The sequence below is a fragment of the Macaca fascicularis genome, chromosome 12, assembly GCF_037993035.2.
Source record: "Macaca fascicularis isolate 582-1 chromosome 12, T2T-MFA8v1.1".
Lineage (NCBI taxonomy): Eukaryota > Metazoa > Chordata > Mammalia > Primates > Cercopithecidae > Macaca > Macaca fascicularis.
Window position 1 is genome coordinate 131,117,709 of NC_088386.1, and position 24,314 is coordinate 131,142,022.

The window sequence follows — 24,314 nt, forward strand, 5'->3', positions numbered from 1 at the left end:
TTCCCTATCGTCCTTTATTTGAGCTAGCTCCTCACTCCCTGGGAATGACCCATCGTAGGTCTCTCTACACATCCGCTATGGTTTGGCATTCTAGTCCTAACTGTAACTCAATACCCTGCCGATTGGTTTGTAGCTGGCTGGATCGCACAGGCATTGCTCCTCCCTCATTAGTTAATGCCCATAGTCCCTGAACATGTATAACTTCTTAAGCGGGACCCTAATAAAGAAATACATTTTTACTCAGAGATACCCACAATTCCTATCAATCCGCCATCAACCCAGGTGTCTTCAAAGACGCTTCCACTGAAATGACTCTAATTCTATCATGAAAGTCTGTGAATCAATCTGGAACAAGGGTAAGAAGAAAAAACACTTTTCCTCACAGTGAGATCTTCGTCAAGAGGTCCAACTCATCCATGGGACCCTAAGTCACTTGTACAGCAAAGTCAAAATGGGACCAATTCTGGTTCTACTTCCAAGAAAAGAACAAAAGGAGGCAATCATTTCTTTCTTGTTCACATGAGCGGGGTGTCACGTAGGTTTTCCTACTGCACAGCAGGCATTTGGGCAGGGAACATTTGCAACATTGAGGTGGGACGGGGAGCAATGCCAGTCTGCGACCACTGGTGCCTTTTCCATGAGGGTCCGCCTGACTCGAACATTGGTTGGGAAGGTGGCAACCAAGACAGCAACACACAGCATTGTGTAAGAAGTGGATGAACACAACACCCCTGGGTGGGCACGGCTGGGGGAGGAGAGCACTCACCGGGGTGTCGCCAGAGACCCCAGGAAACACCCTGGAACCTCTGCCCCAGCACAGTTTCAGAAAATCAATCTCAGCTCACGACGTCTGCAAAGCACCCTTAGCCATGGCTATTCTAACAAAGCCCACAGCCGTTCCCGAGAATTCCAGCTGAAGGGGAATGCCGAGCAGATGTGATAGCTTGGCCTTGGGAATTTCCGAGTCTCTTGTTTCTCTCCTAGGAAGCTCCACCATGCTCTGCCTGAGTCTCGGGTGTCCAGCATTCCTCGCACGACAGGAGGTACAACACCCCAGCCTGATCAAGGACAGAGTGTAAAACGTGGGTGATGCGGCTGGTGCCACCTATAAAGCTGTCTGCAAAACCATGCTTAGTATTAAAAAAAAAAATGACTGAAAATCCGAATATAGCAATACTCTAAGTCCACATGTGATTTTGATGAGAAGGGTTTGCACCTCCTATAAAGCCCTGGAGTAAATAAGCAAACTCATTAAATTGCCAAGTGTGAGAAAGTTTCCTTTGAAGAATTCTCAAAGCAAGTCAATAATTTCTGGATGGAAAACGGGCACTTCCCACCGCCTGCACATGCGGCCCTGGGGAAATGTGAGTTTTCACAGGACGGAAGCAAGAGTTGAGGAAGCAAGTTAGGGAGTTTGAAGCCCCTGGCAAGTCTAAGAAAGTGGAAAACCGAAGCTATTCTGCCCTGGATTTGTGGGCCCCAGGGCCACTGTGGAGATGAAAGGAGAGAGAAGGAAGTCCCTAGGGTACTCGGTCAATGAGTTCATTAATGGCACTGCTGAGAAATACAGTGGGGAGGAGCAGAGAAACCTCAAACCTCAGTGGGTGTTGCAGCCATCCTTGGCCAGCCTGCAGACCTGCACCCGTGGTTGTTTGTATTGTGTCCAACAGAGCTTTGACTCTCTCAAGTCATCCCCAGCTGACCATCCCTTCTTCCCTGCATCACACATGCAATTCCCTGTAGGGGGGACCTGCATCCCCAGCACTAAGGGCCCCCCAGGGAAGGGGACCCCTGAGCTGTCAGTGCCTGGCACAGCTCACCCTGCCACACATCCAGCCCGGCCTTCATGGCTCCCACCACAAACACTGCCTCAAACCCTCACCAGAAATTCTTCTAGAATGAGGTGCTCTTTAAATCCAGATGCAACTGGGAATAAATACTTGGTTTTAATATAGGATTTCCAAGTCCCCAGTGAAGATTCTATTGTGGCATTACAAACTGACATTTACTAGAGTAAAAGAAAAATAAGGAGACCAGATTTCCTTTGCAGATTTTGCACTCAGTAGGAGTCGAGTAGCAGGGAAGAAATTACATTTTTGTATCACCTAGTAAATGCCTCGACCCATCCTCTGGGCAGTCTCAGGGGTACCTTGGGCTCTTTTCCATCACTTGGTCTTTGATGTCCCCTCCCTCCCTGCTGCCCTCTGGGTGGTTTCTGAGAGTGAAGGATGAAAATGATACTGCAGCTCCATGGGAAAGGGCAGCTCAGGCCTAGAGTTGCCCTTGGCGTGCATGGTCTGGTGGCCCTGGTCTGGCTCTCTCTCTGCCACTGCTGCCCACATCTCTGGCTGTTCTCAGCTGGGTCATGGCCCAGTAGCTCTCTCTGCCAACCAACCGGTGCTATCGCAGCCTCCCTAGTGCATTTTTCCTGAGTCTGACAATGCTGCCCATTGGCTTTAGCTTAGGTGTTTGGCCTGTATCTGCCTATGGGGTCCTTTTCCCTACCCTGGCCACTCCTGGAAACTTCCTGGTCAAACTTCCATGACTCCTGAGTGCCCCCACAGGCATGGGCAGGAATTTCTCATCGCGCTCCACACCCAGAAGGAGCCAGGGGCGTCCTAGGAGTATTGGTCTTGGATCTTCTGCAGGACCATGCATTCTCCTCCCCAAGTCCTCAGTGGGGAGTGACACGGAAGCCCCTCTGTTTTCGCTTTATCCTCAATCTTTCTCTTAATGTACGTCCTCCATACCGCTTGAACTCCAGCCTCAATTGTGACACATATCTGACTAATTTTTTTCTCCTTCTCCTGCCACTGTGTGGGGCAATCGAGAGCACAATGAAAGATCCAAGAGCCAATTGTTAGATTTTCAGGAGTTTTGCAAACTGGTTGTTAAGGCATTATTAAAAAGCAAATCATAAAAATTCACAATTAGATTCATTTTATTAAAAGCAACAGCAATAAATACTTAAACCTTATCACTTCCTAATTATCTTGCTACTTTTTACTATTATTAGTGCTCTTGTCTACATTCATTGTCTCTTGATGGTGGAAACACTGTTTGACGGTGACCACTAGGAACCTCTTTCCAGGGCCGTGATCTGTCAGATCACATCGGTAGCTTGGAATTGGCCATGGAGGGAGTACTTACACCATGGACATTGGCAAATGCTATGAACCAGGGCTTGAGTTATTGTTTTGTTGATTGTTTAGTCTTAAAGATATGATAGAGGAAATGTTAATACTCAATGAAGATTAAACATGAAAGTGTGTTATGTCTGTAGCCATCATATTGTGAATAGCCCAAAAACTTGAGGATATATTCTTTCATTATCAGAAAACTCAGCAATTCAGCAAAGAAGTCACTCACATCATGAACAAACTAGTGAAGCTTCATTGTTGTTTCATTTCTTTTTTACTTGTTAACATGAATGAAAATATCAACCAACATTTATGTCAGAATACTCTCATTCAAGAATCGGAACCATAGGTTGACTACAGATATTACATAAAAATTTGGCAGAAAAAAAAATCAATAAACTATTCTGTGAGAATAAATTGGTATAAGAAATTTATAATAATGAGTATTATAGGATTTGGCATTATTTGTAAATATTTGCTGCATATTTTTATAGCAGTAAATTTACAATGAACTTATGTCTACATGCATACATTTTAGACATCTAGTTATTAATCCCTCACCAGCACACCACACAACTGGCTAGAATAGTGGGCTGGGTACAAAGAGAGACAAACCAGTTTACCAGTAAGGAAACAAAAATTGAGAAGTATTGTTAAAAGGCTATGTCTAGGTTGGGTGCGGTGGCTCACGCCTGTAATCCCAGCACTTTGGGAGGCTGAGACAGGTGGATCACGAGGTCAGGAGATCAAGACCTTCCTGGCTAATCCAGTGAAAATCCATCTCTACTAAAAATACAAATAATTAGCTGGGTGTGGTGGTGGGTGCCTGTAGGCTCAGCTAGTCAGGAGGCTGAGGCAGGAGAATGGCGTGAACCCGGGAGGTGGAGCTTGTAGTGAGCCGAGATGGGGTCACTGCACTCCAGCCTGGGTGACAGAGCAAGACTCCATCTCAAAACAAAATAATAAAATAAAATAAAATAAAATAAAATAGCCTGTCTATTAAAAATCCAGAAAATGCCATGTAAGAGATGACTTCACTCCAAGACTAGTTAGGAACAAAAGCAAAAGCTAAAAAGAGAGAGTACATCTGGGTCTAAGGAAGTATGATTCTATCTCCCTAGCCTACCTTCTTTTACCCCCTCAGACTGGGAGAAGAAAAATTAGAAAGGAGAGGAGAGGGGTACAGTTATACCACATTGTGGCTTTAATTTTCACTTTAATGACTAAGGAAGTCAAGTACCTTTTGCATGTTTATTGGACATTTGGATTTCCTCTTTTGTGAAGTGCCTGTTCAAGTTTTTTGATCATTTTCCCATTGGGTTATCTGTCTTTGGCTAGCCAATTTTCTCATTATTTACTCATCTAACTTGAGAAACTTTTAAAAAATTATATTCTTTCTATTATCTTTTTAACATAATTTTTTTCCAAAACGTTTTTGTCTGGGATATTTCACAGCTTTTTCTGTGAGTCATCAGTATGTGTATTTGTATCTCTAAGGATATATTTTTATTGATTTTAGATGTTTATCCATAATTCTTTTCAATGACAACAACTTTCTCACTCTCAAATATTTATCTTCAACATTTATAGACTTAAAGACATGTTTAGTCATTATTATAGTAAAAGTCATTCTTTTCTGTTTCACTGCCATATTTTAGTTTTTTGCATTACAACATATGACTTTTTTGTTTGTTTCCTTGTTTATCATATTTTTTCTATCAACAGTCTTCATCTTGTTCATCTCCAGTGTTTAGAACAGTAAACACTGTATAAAGGAAATGGCTTCAAATCCTTATTGAATTAAATAAACCTGATTTTTGTCTAATAATGTTTTCTTTTTCATCTTAAAGCTCGAACATTCCACCACAATGTCTTGAGAAATGTTCTGTTTGTTTTGCCTTGAATATGGTGAGCTGTTTTCATATTTAGTCATAGTGAATTGCATTATACCTTTGATTACCAATTCTGACCCCATTACAAAGGACAGTATTTCCAGAACCTATTTTCCATGTCTGTTGATTTTTTTAAATGTTTTTGTGTTACCTTTAATAAAATTACACAAATAATAGATTTATTCACGCTTTTCATTAAAAGTCAAAAAATAGAAAATTGTAAAAGTGAAATTCTTTCTTCTCCTGTCAGTACTGACATATTTGTGATTATTTTTCTCGACTATGTAGTAGTCATTGTCAAATGCACATATTATAGAATATTCAACCTCCTCCCAACAGATGGACATTTAAGTGATTACTAGTTTTTCACACTTACAGAGCTGCATTGTATATTTCTGTGAATGTATCATTCTGCATGTGTGCAAGCATTTCTATAGGATATTTTCCTAGAGGTAGAATTACAAGGCCAAAGAGTGTGTATCTTTAAAATGTTAGCAGATAATGCTAAATGGCTCCTCAAAAATACTATACCAATTTATAGGCCCCAAACTAAAGCGTTTATTTCTTGTACTTTGGTGACCAACACTGGTTAGTATCAATTCTGATAAGCAAAAATGTCATCTTCATTCACATTCTTCTTATTTCTTAATAAATTTCAACTTTTTGAGTGTTTTTCTCTATTTTTATTTTTTACATCATTTGCTTAACTTGCTGAAGGGCCATTTTTTGATTTTAATTTCTTCCAACAATGATGCTATTTAGTTTATTAAACGTTTTATTTTCCCCTTCTACCATCATATTTCTGTTTAACAAATGACATACTTTTTTTTATCCCTTTAAGAATAGAAAACCATCCCTTTATAAGATTTTCCTTTGTTCCATGAAGTACATTCATTTCAGGTGAAGATTTTCCTCTTAGTTGTTGTAACAATGATCTTTTTATGTTTCTAGGTCCTTGCTCCTTGTTGTTCTCTGCTTGTCTCATTCTTGAAACATAGATGTTTTGTTTTATTGTTGTAGCTTAGGCGTATTGAAGGCCTGCTTGTTTTATTATGAAAATTACCAAACACCACAAAAGCATGTCTACAATGACCCCATGTACCCATCACCCAGATTCCAAATATTATCAGGAAATTGCCATAATTCATTTATTTGTTTTCTTATCTTCCTTCCTTCCCTCCCTCTTTCTCCATTCCTTCCTTCTCTCATTCCTTCCTCCTGTCCTTCCTTATTTCTGAAATATTGTAAAGCAAATTCTAGAAACCAGATCATTTCATCCTGACCTTCTTCAGTATGCTTTGCTGTTTTAAAAAATGGGGATTTTCTTATATAATTATGATGCTATTAACACCTAACGTAATTAACAATTCTTTGAAATAATCCAATACCCATTTCAAATGTTGCTAAGGACTTCAAAAGTGACTTTTGTAAAGTTGGTTTGAAAAGGTCCACTTTTAAAATGTATTATCACCTGCCTATGTGAGTATTGTGGGCTCTGTGCTGTGCTGGTCTAGGACTAGAAAAGAAATTAAATGGAGGGATGGTCCCTGCCCCCCAATTCCAGCTAATCAGTTGTCCCATCTCTCTGTGTGCTGAGTACATTGCAGAATAGTAGTAAAATTGGTACTAAGTACTTAGGGACAGTTCTTAGAATGAATATTTGATTTACCAGCTTCATTTACTAAGTGGTCTATCCAGCCTTTTCTGTTACAGCTGCCAGGAAGCCCCAGGAAAAGCCCAGCCACATGGCCAGTCTGGCACTTAAGCTGGTGATGTTAAAGGAGCTCTTTTTAAATTTATGTCATATCCACTTAAGAAATTTCTGAAGCCTGGAAAACATTTTCACTGTGGAAAAGGTTAAGAATAAAAAATCAGGCAGAGCAGCATTTTTCTAAGGAGAAAACAATTCAGCAGATCAAAGGGCAGATTATGCAAATTATAGTAATGGATTTGTATTTTCCCCTGGTGATCACAGAAGCCTGTCTGCAGAGAAAAGTGACTATACATCTGAAAATATCTGGATTAAGGACTGACAGTGTCCGTGCAAGTAGAAAGGAATTATCTCCTGTAACCCCCAACCCACCAAGGTCCTTTGAAGATATCACTGCTATCAAAACAGCCTTGCTACGGAGGAGAGCACTAGCTGGGACTTTCAGTTTTTCAGAAGCATGAGCTATGCCCTCAGTTGAGAACTAACAGCTGAAACCAACTACAGTGAAGGCACCAGTGAAGACCAATTCCCAGATCAGGGGTTGAGAACTCAAGACTCATTCTAGGCTCTGCTCCAACCCCCATTTTGGTTTCGAACATGTCCTTCAGATTCTTTCTGGGAGTGCATTCCTGGTGATTCTGCTTCCCACATGTGCTTCCATTGTCATCTAGCAGGTACGATGCCATCATATCTGCAGAACAGAGGAACTATTTACCCATGGCAATACTTTTTATCCACAAAAGTGAGTCTTTGCCCTAATGGGACAAAGCATAAGCTTTTTTTGAGCAAGTCGTAAGTTTTCTCCAAGTCCTGGTTCCCTTTTCTGAACAATAGGAATAGTAGTACCTACCTTCCACATTGTTCTGAATAATTAAATATTATTGGCTGCTTATTAACAATTCCTGCTTTCCTCATTATTTTGCTTTCATTTAACCTGTAGTACTCATAGCTCTTCTTCATTCTAAAAACAATCTCACAAATCATTTAATTTCCTTACATTCAGGTGCTCTGGAATTCATTGTCTCTGTGGCCTATAGCGGAGAAGCTGAACCCCCTGGCTGATGTCATGGAGGGGACTTTGTACGTGTCCCTGATCCCACTTCACCAGCCTTGCAAAACCAGGGCCTATCTCAACGTCCACCTCACCTGACTTGGAAGTTTGAAGAACCTCTGTCCCCAAGCCTGTTCCGTGCTTTGCCCAGCACACATGGGACAGACAACTCCATTGGTAAGAACCATCCCTTCTTAATTTGCTTCTCCCAGAGGTTTTAGACTGGGCTGGACCCACAAATTGAGCTTGAGGGTAGCAGGCAGATGTCCCTCAAAGGTTAGAGAGGGGCCGATTGTAGTGTTGGTTCACAACTCTTCTGTCCCTCCCCCCCATATGGCTTCCTTTGGGCAAGGTGTGCCTCCCTCCCCACTGAACTGGGCTTGGCCACATGACTTGCTGTGACCCATGAAATGTGGGCAGGGGCGACTGTGTGTCCACCCTGAACAGCTGCTTTAGGAGGTCTGTGTGGTGTCATTGGCTCTCTTGTGCCCCTGCAGTTCCCCTGCTGGTTAGTATCCAAAATTCTCATGTTGAGGAGTTCCCTGCCTTGGTTCAGGTGATAGCTGTCCCTTACACAATGATCTGACCCAAATTCAGCACCAACCCTCCCTTTATCACACCTCTTGGCATGGGTAGTCCCCACTATGACACCTCTGGGGCCATCTGCTGCTTGTAACACAAGCCTGAGGCCACCTGCCGAAGCCCTTTCCCTTCCTGTCTCATCTTTGAGGCCGTAAGTGACCTCATGATTGAGACAAGGCCTTAGATACAATTGCTTTCCCAAAGTCCCATGACATTTCAACACGCGTTGCATCCTTGCAATGGGCCACTCCTTCCCTGGCCTTTGTTAAATGGCAGACCCTCCTTGCAGGGAGCATTCAGTTGTCTGGTGAGTGCCTTTGCCTTCGGAGGTGGGTGCTCTTGAGCAGAAGAGTCTGGTTGTCAGGAGCTGGTCCTGGGAGGTTGGGGCAAGGAGGCAAGGATGACTCTCAAGACACATGGCCACTTCTCTGGTCTGCGTTGAGCTGGCTCCAAGGAGCTCCAGGTGGGGGTCCCTCTAATTCCTGCTCACTTGCCCAGTCCTGATTTTAACACAGCCCTTTCAGAAGTACCAGGCTTCTGATCCTGTTTTTCTGGCACTGAAACAGGAAAGAGGAGTAGGCAGTAGAAGGTGCTAATAGCAGTGGTCCCCAGCCTTTTTGATACCAGTGACTGATTTCATGGAAGACAATTTTTCCACAGACCAGGGAGGTAGGAGGGGGGATAGTTTTGTGGTTTGGGGGTGATTCAAGCCCATTATATTTGTTATGCACTTTATTTCTGTAATTATTACATTGCAATTTATAATGAAATACAACTCACCATAATGTAGAATCAGTGGGAGCCCTGAGCTTGTTTCCCTGCAACTAGACAGTCCCATATAGGAGTGATGGGAGACAGTGACAGATCATCAGGCATTAGATTCTTATAAAGAGTATGCAACCTAGATCCCTTGCATGCACAGTTGACCGTAGTGTTGGCACTTTTATGAGAATCTAATGCCATCTGCCGCTGATCCGATAGGAGGCAGAGCTCAAGCAGTAATTCGAGCGATGGTGGGGTGGCTGTAAATACAGATGAAGCTTCACTCACTTGTCCACAGCTCACCTCCTGCTGTGTGGTACCGGTCTGGGGCCTGGGGGTTGAGGACCCCTGTGCTACAGCATAGAACGCCCATGCTGATGGCAAACCACCCAGGTTCAAGGCTACCTCCTCCCCTCACTAGGTGGGTGACCTTGGAAAATGCATGTATCTTCTCTCAGCTCAGTTTTCTCAAGACTTCAGCAGGAATCATGACTAGAGGTAGAGTGAGCATGTGTTTGGGGTTGCTCAGGACTATCCTACATAAACCTCGCACACTCTCGAGTATAGCAGGAGCTGTCAGGAGTCTGTTACACAGTAGAGCTGAAGCCCCTGAAACTTTGCCTGGCACACAGGAAAGGCTATGTTCCTTGCTCAATACTTTCATCATGGAGCTATCAGAGGAGAGGCTGTCCAGGGGAGGATGCACATCCCCCATGGAGACTGGAAGGAGTGCTGCTGTTTCCCCGGCTGCTATGGTGAGGTGCATCCATTACTTCCTGCATAAATCCACATTAAGGGAGTTTTCATTGGGTCTGTGCTTGGAGGTAAGTGGGCAGAAGAGGAACAGATTATTCAGGGCGTGAGAAGGCAGGCCGAGGAGGCTGGGTATCAGGGAGCTTGAGTGGACAAAGAGGCAAGAAGAGAGACAGGCAGATGAGCAGGGCAAGGTGACATACTTTTGTTGGAAATGCCATTGGCTGCCAATGGAAAAGGAGATGAAATCAAAGCCACCCCAAGCTTGCTTCAGAGCTCCACTTCTTTGGTTTGCAAATGTAAAAATTGCCCAACAGGAACTTGTCTCTAAATTGGTGCTTGGTCCTGCTTGGTCCCCAGCCATGAAATAGGACTCATGAAGCATGAGGGTAATATTCTTTCTCAGCACAGCCAAGCTCACCCTGGGGTAGCAGGGAGGTCAAGGACCACGGGGAAGGGTTTATCCTGTTGAGTTCACCTGCGAGGCAGCTGACCGGGCAAGGGCTTTAGGGACTCTGGGAAACATAATCCTATGATTGGGTTGATAGTTCAAGGACACAGGTGCATCTTTTCTCCCCAGAGGATTGAGTTTGGTTGGAGAGACGCGGCAAATTGGAAAATGAGATTTATGCTTTGTTAGTAAGATTAGTCATTGTTCACCTGGGCAACAGGTCATGAAGATCAAAAACACATGCTCCAGGGTGGAAGGAGGGAGTCCAGACTCCTCACCATCGATTACCAATTAATATTGACAGAACTCTCACCGCGGGGTGGGATGCGGGTGTAACCAGGGCTTTCTCTAAAATAACACTTTAGTGAGGAAGGGACAGAAGAGTTCGAATATATCTCAAAATGATCTGTAGCTAGTAATAATAATGATACTGATATTTTAATCCTGCAAAGGAAAGATAAAATCTGAGTATCACATAACAATGAAGAAATTGGGTCCACACATGGGAAAAATGCTGCAAAAATAAAGGAAATTAAAATGTAAAAGTCTGGTTGATCAGCCTAACCCTGTGGACTATTCTTTTTTCTCCCGAAATACTTGTGTTGTTTGCATCACTGTGACAATAGAATAAGAATGTGCCACTTTGAGGTAACTCAAAGTCATCTTCACTCTCTGCTCAGTAAGGGGAAAGGCATCCACTGGGGAGTCGGAGGCTCAGTGGAGAGGCTGGGCATTGTCTTGGGTTGAATCCTGATACTGAGGCTCCGGGCAAATTGCTTGCCTCTGTAAGGACTGACTTCCTAATCCCTAAGAAAGTCCCATGAAGCCTTGCAGGGTCTTCTGAAGATGACCCAACAGGAAGCTGAGCCACAGCAGGGCTCATCCCACGCTAGGTCCTTCTTCTCCCGCCTCCGCCTGCATTTTCTGTGTGTGAAGGAAGAACTTATTCAGACTCATGGTCTATATGATTTTAGCAAAAACCCCCTAAGAATTTCCCAAGACAAACATAGAATTGGAATTAAAAACATATATGCTCCAAATGTGTCTATTGTTGGCTATTTATTTAATAATAAAATTATGAACTAAGTTAAAAAGAAGAAAAATAGCCATATCTTTGATTCTGTCTCGTAGTCAACATTTTTCAATACCCAAGAAAACCTTTTTGGTGTTTACCTGCCAATAGTTGATGTGTGGTTTTCAACATTCTCCATACTAAACAAGGCCATTGGGGAATTAAAAAAAAAAATACAAGTCATTGCCACATGCAATTTTGTCGTTGTCATCCTTTTAACAGTTTTCTTTATGAAAATAAACATTATTCGTGGTCTTGTCCGCACTTGAAACTATTAAATAAATATATACTATACACATGTCTCTCACAGAGCTTTCAAGTTCTACCTAGTAGGAACCATCCCCCACCACTTCAGCCCTGGCAGAAGTTTAGGTTGACACTAACTAAGGGGCCTAATTCATAGATTTTGTTAAAGAGTCACTGCTTTATTCAGTGTCTTCACAAAATACACAGTGACGGCACAGAAGCACACCACCACTGTAAAAAACTCTTGATCTTCCCTTTGACCCCTCCCTTTCCCTGCCATTAAACCTTTCTTGAAGCTAATTTGGAATAGGGAGCCTTGAAAAGCCTTTCAACTTACCCAATAGATGGTGGAAGTAGGCAACACATTTCTGGGAAGTTCTACATTGTGAAGTTATTATATCATGTATCTCGCTCAATTCAGGTGTAACTATAGCAACTGCCTATAATTGGAGATCAGTGAAGAGTAATCTCTCGTGAAAATTAGTTTTGCCTTAGGCCACTTTAATTAAAGTATAAATATTTTGGGGAAGGAACAAGTTAGTTTTTTTTAAAGGGGAGAGTAACAAGGAGAAATTTGTGTGTGTGTGTGTGTGTGCGTGCGTGCACGCGCACGCATCTTCTTTACTTCTCTTTTCTGTCATGGGCCACAAAGCTGGGAAAACTATCAACATAAAATAAAAATGTCTTTGAAAAAGAAACATGTAATAACATTCATTTTTAAATGCATTATTTAAACACATAATACATTTGTTTTCCTCTATATACATGAACTCTAGCTACTACAATGTGTGATACCTGTTTGGAGAGTGAAGTAAAACTCCCATTACTACTGAGGATTGGGAGGCAGTATGGATTCTTCTGGGGGAGGCCTGATTGGGTAACAGACGCCAGCATCATTGTGGATGCCAGTGGTGTTCCAATCCTCTACCGCCAGCAGTTAGCTGCATAATCTTGAGCAAGTTGCCCTACTCTGAACCGAGGTGTCCTCATCCATAAAAGGGAAGTAATACCACCAGCTTCACAGGGTTGTTTGTGGATTGAAGATAATGAGTGAAAAGGACTTGGCACGGGATAAAGTCAACACATGTTGGGTTTTAATGTCATCGCTAGACGTTTTATCAGCGAGGCAGAGCTGACGGGACGCTCAGGATGGATTGCTTGGAGACTTGGGTCCTGAGACTCACTCTTCCAGGAACCAGTGAGGAAATCTCTTCCCCTGTCGTGCTGCCGCTCCCTCACTTACAGTCTCAGGAGATCCGACTAGATCTCATTTAAAATTCATCCAATCCCCCAGTCCTGTGCTTCTGATTCAGCCTCCACTAAATACTCCTTGCCATTGTCTCATTTACTTTTCGGAAGGGCCCAATAAAGTGGAGATCAGCGAATCTATTTGTCCCAGGCAAGGACACTGGGGTTCACAGAGGGTCTCAGAGCCAGGCTGGGGAGGAGCTGAGTGTTGGTCCTACCGACTCACATCTTTCTGATCCTCCTGAGTTCAGAGTAAGTGCAAGGAAATTCAATCAGAGGCAGGCTGTATACCTCATCAAGCTGAGGCCACGCCCCAGAGTCCAGATGGGTCCCTGAGCTCACAGCCCATTGATCAGCTTCTCCCACGGGATCCCCTTTGCCCTGTGTTCACCAAGCGGTCATCTGAGTGTCCTCTCAGCAGCCGGCTGGTAATTAGCCTGGAAATGACAGCCTGGACACTGATGTAAGGTTATGATTCCCAAGCTTCCCGCTGGAGCTGTGAATGATGACCCTGTGAATACATTTACCAGTATTTGTATGGAGGAATTCGGATTCATTTCAGATTTTTTTTTTTAAAGTCAAAATACTGTGTAAAAAGAAAACACATGCCCCTTCAACCCCCAACATAATTGAACGTTTAAAGGGCCTGGGTGGTTCCATTTATTAGAATCACATGGGGAGAATGTATTGAATCTGTTAAATGTACGATTCTCTTAAATGGATAATTCTATTAAAAGAAGGGGAGGAAAATCTTTCTCACGAAACTTCTAATTTAAGTTCAACAATTCCGTAATATTTAGTGAGAATGTAGAGTGCATAGGGAAAATTAAGGCAAATTATTGCCACAGATTTTACACCATAGATTTGAGGAGTGGGTTGGGTGCCCCATTGCCTATGGTGGTGCCAGCTTTGCCCGTCGCCCAGGCAACCCTGGGAATGTGCAGAGTGACCTGGGGCTTGGAGGGGCACATCACTTCAGGGTCTTGGGGAAGACTAGCAAGCAAACAGGTTTTTCTTGAAGGATGAGCAAAACTTACAGGGTGAAGAAATGAGAGGATGGCCTTTAAGACCGTGGCCATAACACAGAGGTCAAGGCTTTTAGCTCTCAGGCGGATGGGGTCTGGTAAAGTGAACTGACAAGCTGGCCTGCTGGGTTCTTCAGGAAACAGACTTAGACCCAGGAACATGTCAGTGATGACATCTGAGAAGGAAAAAGAGATGGCACAGAGCTCCCCTGCCCCTACAAAGGGCTTCCCATTGATGGAGGCCCACACTGGTAGACAGGGTTGGGCCCTTTTACCGCAACTCCCCACCCCAGACCCAGCCTACACAGTGTGGGACCTCCCTGAGAAGAGTAGGACCTGGATTCAAAAGCCGAGAGTGGACTTTGAAGGAGCCGACTGGTGGAGGCTCCAGGCGACCACCTCCGGTTGAAGGCAGCGCTGAGTGACACCTCTGTGCCAGCCATAGTGAGATCCAGCAGTGACAGGAGTGAAGGCTTATAGAGGGCAGGGTATGTCTCCTGCTGAGCACGTTTCCTTCATTATTTCATTCAGTCCTCAGGGGAGCCCAGTAAGGGAAGTGCCGTTAGGATGATTCCCGTTTTCCAGGTGAGGGACATGGCTCAGGAAGGTAAGGTTAACTCAGAACCAAGAGGCCGGCATGCAGCAGGAGCAGTAGCAACCCCAGCCCTCCACATGCGGAGCTGGTGGTCTTAACAGGATGCAGGTGCCAGGAAAGGCAGACCAGGGCCAAGCCACTGAGGCAGGAGACTTGGTCAGAGGGCTGTGACAGCCCAGCCCAGAGCAGGGGCAGGGTCAGCTAAAGAAGAAAGGATGGTTTTGAAAAAGCTTCCAAGGGCAAACTTGCATGGTGTTGTCCCCACACAGATGCATTGGGTTAGAAAGATGTAACTGGAGGATGCTGAGATGACAGGCATGCTAAGCTTTGGCACTGCTCCTTTCACCCATTTCAGCAGCCTGTATGAAAAGACATCACCACATCTAGATTCCTCATTTTCTTGAATTGTTTGTTTGTTTTGTTCTGAGACAGTCTCACTCTGTCGCACAGGCTGGAGTGCAGTAGTGTGATCTCGGCTCACTGCAACCTCCGCCTTCCAGGTTCAAGAGACGCTTCTGCCTCAGTCTCCCAAGTACCTGGGATTACAAGCACCCACCACCATGCCTGGCTAATATTTGTATTTGTAGTAGAGACGTGGGGTCTCACCATGTTGGCCAGGCTGGTCTCAAACTCCTGACCTCAGGTGACCCACCCGCCTCAGCCTCCCAAAGTGCTGGGATTACAGGCTTGAGCCACCATGCTTGGCCATAATCTGCTTAAATTCTATTCACAACACTTCTATTTTACTTATTTAACTTACTGAATAGGTCATACATTCACAAATTTCTAAGGGCAAAAGTATAAAGGTATATATACAGAAAAAAAAAAATCTCCCTTTTCTCTGATTCCATCTAATTAGTTCCTGCCGTGCACTATACCCAAGCATCTATCCAGTGTTATCAAACATTTTTGATGTTTTCTTCTAGAGCTTTTAAATGTACATGGAAGCAAAGATGAAAAACATACCCATCCTTTTGCCCACAAGTTAAAGCGTTCTACATATGTAATTCTAATTTTTCCATATTAGTACATAAAGGCCTATCTCACACTTTTAAACAGCACCATCTATTCCACAGAGTGGATGTAATACATTTGATTTATCTATTGATGAATGTGTACTTGGGTTTTTTGTTATTAAGAATACTACCACCATTGTGCAGCACACCAGCGCGGCACATGTACACCTACGTAACAAACCTGCACGTTGTGCACATGTACCCTGGAACTTAAAGTATAATTTAAAAATAAAAATAAAGTATGAGCTACAAAAAAAAAAAAGAGAGAGAGAGAGAGAGAGAGAATATTACCACTATAAAAAACTTATTCTTGGCCAAGCATAGTGGCTCACGCCTGTAATCCCAGCACTTTGGGAGGCCAGGGCGGGAGGATCACTTATCATTTGAACCCAGGAGTTTGAGACCACCCTGGGCAACATGGCAAAACCCCATCTACAAAAAGTACAAAACTTAGCTGGACTCAGTGGCTCTTGCCTGTAGTCCCAGCTACTCAGGAGATTGAGGTGGGAGAATCACCTCAGCCTAGGAAGTTGAAGCTGCAGTGAGCTGTGATCATGCCACTGCACTCCTGCCTGGGTGATGGGAGTGAGACCTTGTCTCAAAAAAAAAAAAAAAAAAAATTCTTTATTTGAAAAGTTTTAGTTTGCCGTCTATCTGTGGTGATACCATCTTTCTAATTCCAAATATTATATGTTTTAATTTGTTTCTTTTTTTCCCTTGGTGACATTTCCCCAAAACAACTCTATTTTGTTAATCTTTTCAAAGAGCTGGATCTTCACTCTATTTATTATTTCTATGCATTTTATTTCTAACTTAATTGTGTTCTTCTGTCATGATTAATACCTGATTTTGCTTATTTTTGTTTTTATGTACTTCCTGAGTTGAATATTTCTTGTTAATCCTTAAAAGTATTTCTTCTCTAATAGTAAAGGCTTTTAAAGTTTTGGATTTGAATTGACAACACTATTTATAGTTTTGATTTGTATGTTTGATTTGTATTTTTCTCATTATTATTAATTTCCAACCCATTTGTAAATTTACTTTAACAATAAATTGATTTACTTTTTGACTCAAAACTGTTTTGAAAGAGTGCTTTCAAAATGTCGCAGTATACTTATAATTTATGTCTCATTATTTGTTTGCAGCCTATTTTTAGATTTAATACAAATGATTAAATAATGAGATGTGTAATTTCTACTTTGAGGTAAGTAATCAAGTTTTCCTTTAGCCTACATATAGCCAAATTTTATAAATATTCCCTGGTTATTTGAGGGGGATAAGCCTCTATTAGTATCTATTAGTAGGGTACAAAATTCGTTGTATCTATTAAAATAAACATGTTAATTGCAGCATTCATATCCTTTTTTCTTTCTTTTTTGTTTCTGTCAAATTCTGAATTGGTGCATTAATGTCTTGCATTGTTACTGTGTCTTGATAATTTCTCCTAGCAATTCTAACAATTTGCAGTTATATATATTTCGACGCTATGTTGTTTGTGCATCAAAAGGTTTCTGACTTAACTTACAGCATAGCATTTCTATGGAGTGTAAAAATAAGGGCTAAAGAGCTGCATTTGCTTTTTCTTATTTCTAGAACAGGCCAGGGCACAACCTCTGACTCTCATGTAATCTCTTTAACCATCAAATTTGACCAAACTACACATGGTGCCCAGATATCAATTTGCTCAGTAATTTCACTGATGACTCAGAAACTCAGCCAGTGTCTTTTCCCGAATGTAATCCAGTCCTTTCATGGAGCTCATTAACTCTTCCAAGATATTAGTTTACATTTTTTTAAATGACAGGGTCACCATAACAACATAAGCACGGTCTAATTTGTACCCAGACATGAGTTTCTACTCTTGGCAAGATTTGCCCTTTTTCTTCCAAAAAAAGTTTACTGTAAAGATTAAAAACTCAACCACAGTTGGGATAGTTTCTAAAGAGGTCAAGTCAAATTGCAAAATAAACATTTTGCCTTGCTACACAAAGTTTTGTCCAGCACAGTAGGAAAGAAATTTAAACACGTTTCCATTTGGAGAAGTAATTAAAGGGATTTTTTTCCCTTTTGATATCACTTTTCCAGCAAAACCTTTTTAAAAGTATCTTTATACATACAGTTTCACGCACTTGAGCTACCATTCCATAGCCACAAACTCCTGGAAGTGGAATTCTCCTATCAAAGGATGAGAAACCTAAAATGTTGATGTATAATTTTAACAGGGCTGGGCGCAGTGGCTCACACCTTTAATCCCAGCACTTTAGGAGGCCGAGGCGGGCAGATCATGAGGTCAGGAGATCAAGACCATCCTGGCTAACACGGTGAAACCCTGTCTCTACTAAAAAATACAAAAAATTAGCCGGGTGTGGTGGTGGGTGCCTGTAGTCCCAGCTACTCGGGAGGCTGAGGCAGGAGAATGGCATGAACCCGGGAGGCGGAGCTTGCAGTGAGCTTAGATCATGCCACTGTGCTCCAGCCTGGGCAACAGAGTGAGACTCTGTCTCAAAGAAAAAACAAATTTTTTAAAGGACCTTTGAAACACTTATCACAGTCTACACATTTAGTGTGCAACTGTATCTATCTCCCCCTACCCTCACTACACCAGACAACCTCAATTTCATGTTTCCAATTTGGCAGAAAAAAATATTTCCCCACTTTAATTGCATTTCTTTCTTTGATAGTAAGTTTAAACATTTTCCTAAATTTAATAGCCATTTGTATTTCCTCCATTAATTGCTTGTTCATACTCATTGCCCATTTTTCTCTTGGGTTTTCTTTCTTATTTATCTTTAAGAGCTGTGTGTAGAAATATTAATCTTTTGTCATATTGATGATATTTTTAAAACATTCTATATTCCATCCTTGTGCATGTATGATCTTGGCTGAGTTTCTTCCCAATCATCTCAGTATAAAGACACTGCAAAGTAGGTTGGTATTGTTCTTCTTATTTACACTTGATAAGAACAGAACCTCGAAGTTAAGTGGATGCAAATGGACTTAAAAACCAGTATTATATTCTGAAGTTCCATTCATTTGTCATCGTCAGTCCCCCAAAGGCTTGCTGCACACGTTTTCAGGATACCTGTGGTTGCTGCTAGTATGGCTCCATACAGTTCTAACATACAAAATGAAAATTTCATTTCATAAATGAAAGTTCAACCAACTTTCATTTCATTTCAGAGAAATCTACTGTCCCCCAAACCCATAACAACCCTTATCCTAATCTAGGACCAACTTAGTTTAAGGTCCTGCCTCCTTAAATTCATGGAGTGTCAGTTTTCAAGTATACCCATCTATGTTCAATCTTAAAGGAAAATCTATTATTTCGTTTTGGTTTGGTTTGCATTCGAGAAACCAGAGAACACTGAGTTCTGTGGATGGAGACGAGACGGTCCTGCGGCAAGTCTGCCTTCCATTTGGTATTTGCCATGAACACTGGGGAGCTCTGATCATAATCACAGAACCTTCACTGCAAATTTCCCTCCAGAGAATGAGGTTGACCAGAATCACATATCATGTTATTAACAGTCTCTAGCTGATGCCAGCCTGCTGAACTGTTTCAGAGAGGAACCAGGAAAAGCTGAAACACAGCAGTGTCTTGTTTCCCTGCCACAGCATAAAACCAGCATCTCTCTTTTAGAACTACTACTCTTTGGTGAGTAGACATTTGTGGACAGGGGGCAAACTGCCTAGCCTGGTCATAAAAGCCACTGCCAATAAGCTAGTATAATTACAGGGTGGCAGAATTGTCTAACACAGCAGCATGCCTAGGCCACGGATGGTCTTTGTTCCAGTGCCGTGTCTGTGGCCATTCCTGTGGCCTCAGGCTCCAGCTGTAGGTGGGTTTGGACTGTTCACCATGAGCAATTTCTAGACCACTGAAGCTCTCGTTTACTTTTTATTTGTTTCACTCTGGGCTTTGGAGACTCTCGAAAGTGGCCACAGTCCAGCAAGGTCAACTTTGGGCAACTCAAATTTCTGTACAGTGAATGCCTTGAGTGCAGGGAGGAACTGCTCCCTAACACAGTGGGTGCCCGAGAAGGGTTTGTTGAATTCAGCCGACTCTGCATAAGGTTTTCTTAAGAGGTAACAACATCAATTCATGAGTTAGAGAGGAATACGGGGACCAGGGCAGAGATGGAGGAGTAAAGCATGCGAATCTACAGTCAGAGCATTGGCTTGAGACACTGACTATCCTCACAGTGCGATCTTGGGCAAGACGCCTCCACTTCCCTCTGTATCCCAGTTTCTTCATCGGTAACAGAACCCACACTGCATGGTACTGTGAGGATTAAACTGAATAACACATTCAGGGCCTTACTGTGCCTAGAAAAATCAAAGAAATCAGCTGCTGTCATCACTGTCAGTTCAGTGCCCTCCCCCTCGCTGGGGTGCATCGCCTGCTGAGTCAGCCCAGCCATGTCAGGTGCTCCACCTGCTTCTGCCTTCCTGCTCCTCTCCTGGCCCAGCTCCCTTCCGCTCTAGTTTCAGGGGTGATCAGACCACCTCTGTGTGTTGCTTACGATTCAATGATAAATACTGTTTGTGAATTCAAATTATGCAAATTTGAAATTATATCTATTTTTAAATTAATATAACTTAACTATATGCAAATATTTGGAATAATACAACGCCTTAAAGCCCAAACATCAAGAATCACCTAATTTCAAGGCTGGTGAGCTGCAGGACTTTGAAACCACATCTTTGCCATTGCGGCAAGGCAGTGCTGTGTGAGCTGGTGGACAGCCGTGCCTGGATTTCTCTGCCCGGGTCACTCTTGGATTAGGCAGATTTGAATTATTCCACAGCTCAGGAGTGCATCCTTTTCACAGAGTCTTCTTCCCAATGTGTGTCACGACAGCTATGCTATGCTTCTATTCCTGCCACCAAGGCTATTTGGTACAGTTCAACAAACTCACTGAACAACTACTTTGCACCAGGTACTCTCCTAGTTGCTGGAGATGCAATAAGAAGTGAGACACATTCCCCTGAGAAGCATATGCTCCAAGGCCGAGAACAGCCCATAAATACATGCCAATGTAATGCGACAAGTGATAGCAGGAAGCCTGCAAGTGGGTGTGCAGAGGCTGGCCCAGAGGGCTGCAAATGCTTCCTGGAGAAAATAACCCAAGATTTTAAGGACCAAAAGGTATTAGCCAGATGAAAAGCAGGGGAGAAGAGGGAGAGGTGAGAAAACAATTCAAGGCAGGTCTGATGAAAACACAAACATTTTCCTATTCTTAGACTCAACACAGAATACTTACTCTGTGGTCACCAAAAGGCACTATGGGGATTTGTCCCCACCAGCAACCCATTGTCCAGCAGATACCAGCTGGGTGTCCTCTAATCCAATTCGGTTCTGACATGATCTAACTAGAGACAGCATCAGGTCCCACAGGCGGAGGGCTCAGTCTCACAAGACTGCCCCCTACTTCAGATGCCAACCACAGGTAGTAGGTTGTCACCTGTGCTTCTGACTGACAAGCTGTAAACTGGGGGTTTCCACAACACCCTCCTCAGGTTCAATTAATCTGCTAGAGTGCTCCACAGATCTCAGGGAAACACCTTCCTTATGTTTATGCATTCAGCATAAAGGGTATTACAAAGAGCACAGATGAACCGTCGGATGGAAGAGGTGGGCATGGCAGCGTGTGAGAGAGAGCAGGGAGTTTCCAAGGCACCCCCCTCCAGGCGCCTTCCCACGTTCAGCTATACAGAAGCTCTCTGAACCCAGTTTTGGGGGCTATATGTAGACTTTGTTATGCAGGCGTGATGGATTAAATCATCAGCCGTTGGTGATCAACTCAACCTCAGTCCCTCACCTCTCCCCAGATGCCAGGGGTAAGGGAGCAGGTTTGAAAGTTCCAATCCTCTAATTGCATGGTGGTTCCCCTCACAGGCAGCCCCCCAATCCTGACGCTGTCCAGGAGTCCATCAAGGACACTTCATTAGGACAAAAGATGCTTCTGTCACTCAGGAAATTCCAAAGGATTAGGAGCTCTATGTCAGGAACCAGGGTAAAAGCCAAACATTAGAACAAAAGATTCTCCTGGTGCCCCCATCGACAAGGGTTTTAGGAACTCTGTCAGGAGCAGACAAAGTGACAGGTTCTCCCTCTGTGGCCCAGGCTGGAGTGCAGTGGTGCAGCTGCAGCTCACTGCAGCCTCAACCTCCCAGGGCTCAGGTGATCCTCTCACCTCAGCCTCCCGAGGAGCTGGGACTACAGGCACACGCCACCACGCCCAGCTAATTTTTGTATTTGTTGTAGAGACAGGGTTTCACCATATTGTCCAGGCTGGCCATGTCAAGGGCACCTTGTCCTTGGGCAGCTAAAGCTCTTCCCAAAGTGAATCTCAGGCCAATCTCATTGGCCAAACCAGGCATCCTCAACCTGCTTTCAGCCCTCTCCTGTGAAGCTTGAGCAGCCTCTGTACTCAGGAGCTCTGGTGGATGGTGCCCCCAACCCCTCGGGCTCCTACCCCAACCCACAAGTCTTTCAGCCACAGCTGGAAAGACTCTAACCTTCTCATCCCTGGAGTTTCCGGTCTCCTGGCTGACAGATCTCAGTGAAGCCTCCTTGCTTCTCACTGCTTTTGTGAAGAACATGCTGGGAAGAACCTTCTGTCCCATCTCAGTGCAAATCACTGTTTTCAGCACTGGCAAAGCCCTCCCTCCAAAATCCACACTGACCTCTGCTGTCCTTTTCTGTTTTCTTCTTGCAAACTCAGTAAATCAAGTGTATTTTCAGTTCCCACTATATGAGCTGAAATACTGCCTTCCAAGGTCCAAGTGTTTTGGTTTTTTTGTGTGTTTGTTTGTTTTAAGATGTTTAGCCCTCTCTTTCCTCTTACATGTAGGGTCATCTTAAGAAAATATACCTAAAAGCAGAAATCGCTGAGCATTGGTCTTTAGGCAGCTGCTGCATTCTGTCCCACAGTGTGTCCCTGAGTGGGAGTTTCCTCTGCTGGTCCTGGCTACCCAGGACTCACGTGAGGTCTTCCAGAGTCATGCAGCTTTCTTGAACTTCAGGATCCCCCACTGCAAAATAAAGATTGCAACCCTATGTCACAGAATTCATTTGAAGATAACATCCATAAAGCATGTAGCATAGTGCTTGCCACATAGCATAAGCAATGAGAATTGTGATGATTATAAATGGTATTATTATTTTTGCATCTTTAAAAAATATGAGGCCAGGCACAGTGGTTCATGCCTTTAATCCCAGCACTGTTGGAGGCTGAAGCGGGTGGTTTGCTTGAACCCAGGAGTTTGAGACCAGCTCGGGAAACATAGTGAAACCTCATCTCCACAAAAAAATACAAAAATTAGCCACGAGTGAGCGCGCATGCCTGTAGCCCAGTTATTCAGGAGGCTAAGGTGGGAGGATCACCTGAGCCCAGGGAGGTCAAGGCTGCAGGGAGCTGTGATTGTACCACTGCACTCCAGCCTGGGCGACAGAGTGAGGCTCTGTCTCAAAATAAATAAATAAATAAAAATTTAAAAATATGAAATGCTTCTATTTACAACCTCTTCTTTTTTTATATGGTGCAGATAACTTTTTACAAGGTTCTGAAGACTCATTAAAAGAGTCACAGTGATGCTGGTCAATATGGAACTCCCTTTTCTCACCATGAGAAGTCCAGTTTGACTACCTCAGTTACCACCCAGTGTTGAACATTCTCATTGTAGCCTATTTGAAATGGAAAGCGCTGTACTTTATTTTTAGCATTTTTATTTGTAGGTTGTACTAGAAGACCCCCGTAGGCATTTCTGGCCCTGAGTCCTCATTGGGGACAACCAGCAGATCCCACTGGTTCTGGGCTTGCATTTAATATGACATCCCCACAAGCCAACTGCAGGTGACAATCAATGTATTCCTTCGGGAAGTTTATCAGTGCTTTCAGATTAGCAAAACAAAGCCATTTCCTATTTGTTTTAGAGTGTTTACATTTACATATACAATTTCAATCAGTCTCTGAAATTAACAGCACAGATTTGCTCTCAAGGAAACCAAGGTGAGGAGAGAGACGTGTGAAGGGCCACAAAGCTGGGAAGGAAGGATTGAGGTGAGGTGGTTTCTGCTCTCCCACACTCTAGCAAGGTGTTGTCAGTGTGATGCTGTGGTTGACAGCAGGTGAAGGTGGTCTCTGCTATACCTGACTTGATCCCCTGGCAGTATCTCTGGGTGTCTCTGGGGTTGGACACTGGACCTAACCTAGACCAGTTTTCGCCTCGGGAGTATAAAGTGAAATTCTGTGTGGGCAACCAGCAGGCGGCTGGCAATGTGCCTTTCAGAGCTGAGGGCGAGTATCTGTGCCCTATCCAGGTGCCCAAGGAAGCAAAGAGAAAGCAAATGTCTACGAAGAGAAAGCAAATGAGGCTGATGGCCCAGAGAAGAGCCATGGCGAGTCCTCCAAGCCTTCCTCATCCTGTATCCAACTCACTCCCATTCTTGGCTCCTGGAGACACTCCAGAACCCATATGTCGTATAACCCCACCTTTTCCTTAATCTATTTGATTTACTTCTAATCCTTATAACTTAAGAACCTTCTACTTTTTCCTTAGACAACTTAGCCTTCATTTCTGTTGCTCATAATTTAAGAATCTTGACAAAGACTATGAGTTCCACATGATTTGCATGCCCAAACCTCAAATTCAATGAAGATTTTTTATTTTTATTTATTTATTATTATTATTATTTTGAGACAGAGTCTCACTCTGTTGCCTGGGCTAGAGTGCACTGGTGCCATCTCTGCTCACTCCAACCTCT

The 24,314-nt window shown here is 43.3% G+C and overlaps 1 long non-coding RNA gene across 1 annotated transcript in view; it reads right to left on the reverse strand.

Annotated features, from left to right (window-relative positions):
* Positions 1-12,143: 12,143 nt before the first annotated feature.
* Positions 12,144-24,314, reverse strand: part of LOC135966648 (uncharacterized) — a 36,251-nt gene continuing 24,080 nt past the window's right edge. The window contains exons 2-3 of the long non-coding RNA XR_010580151.2: positions 22,423-22,582; positions 12,144-13,419 (exon numbers count right to left, since the gene is read on the reverse strand). This is a non-coding gene — a long non-coding RNA (uncharacterized lncRNA). The remainder of the gene's footprint in view (positions 13,420-22,422; positions 22,583-24,314) is intronic.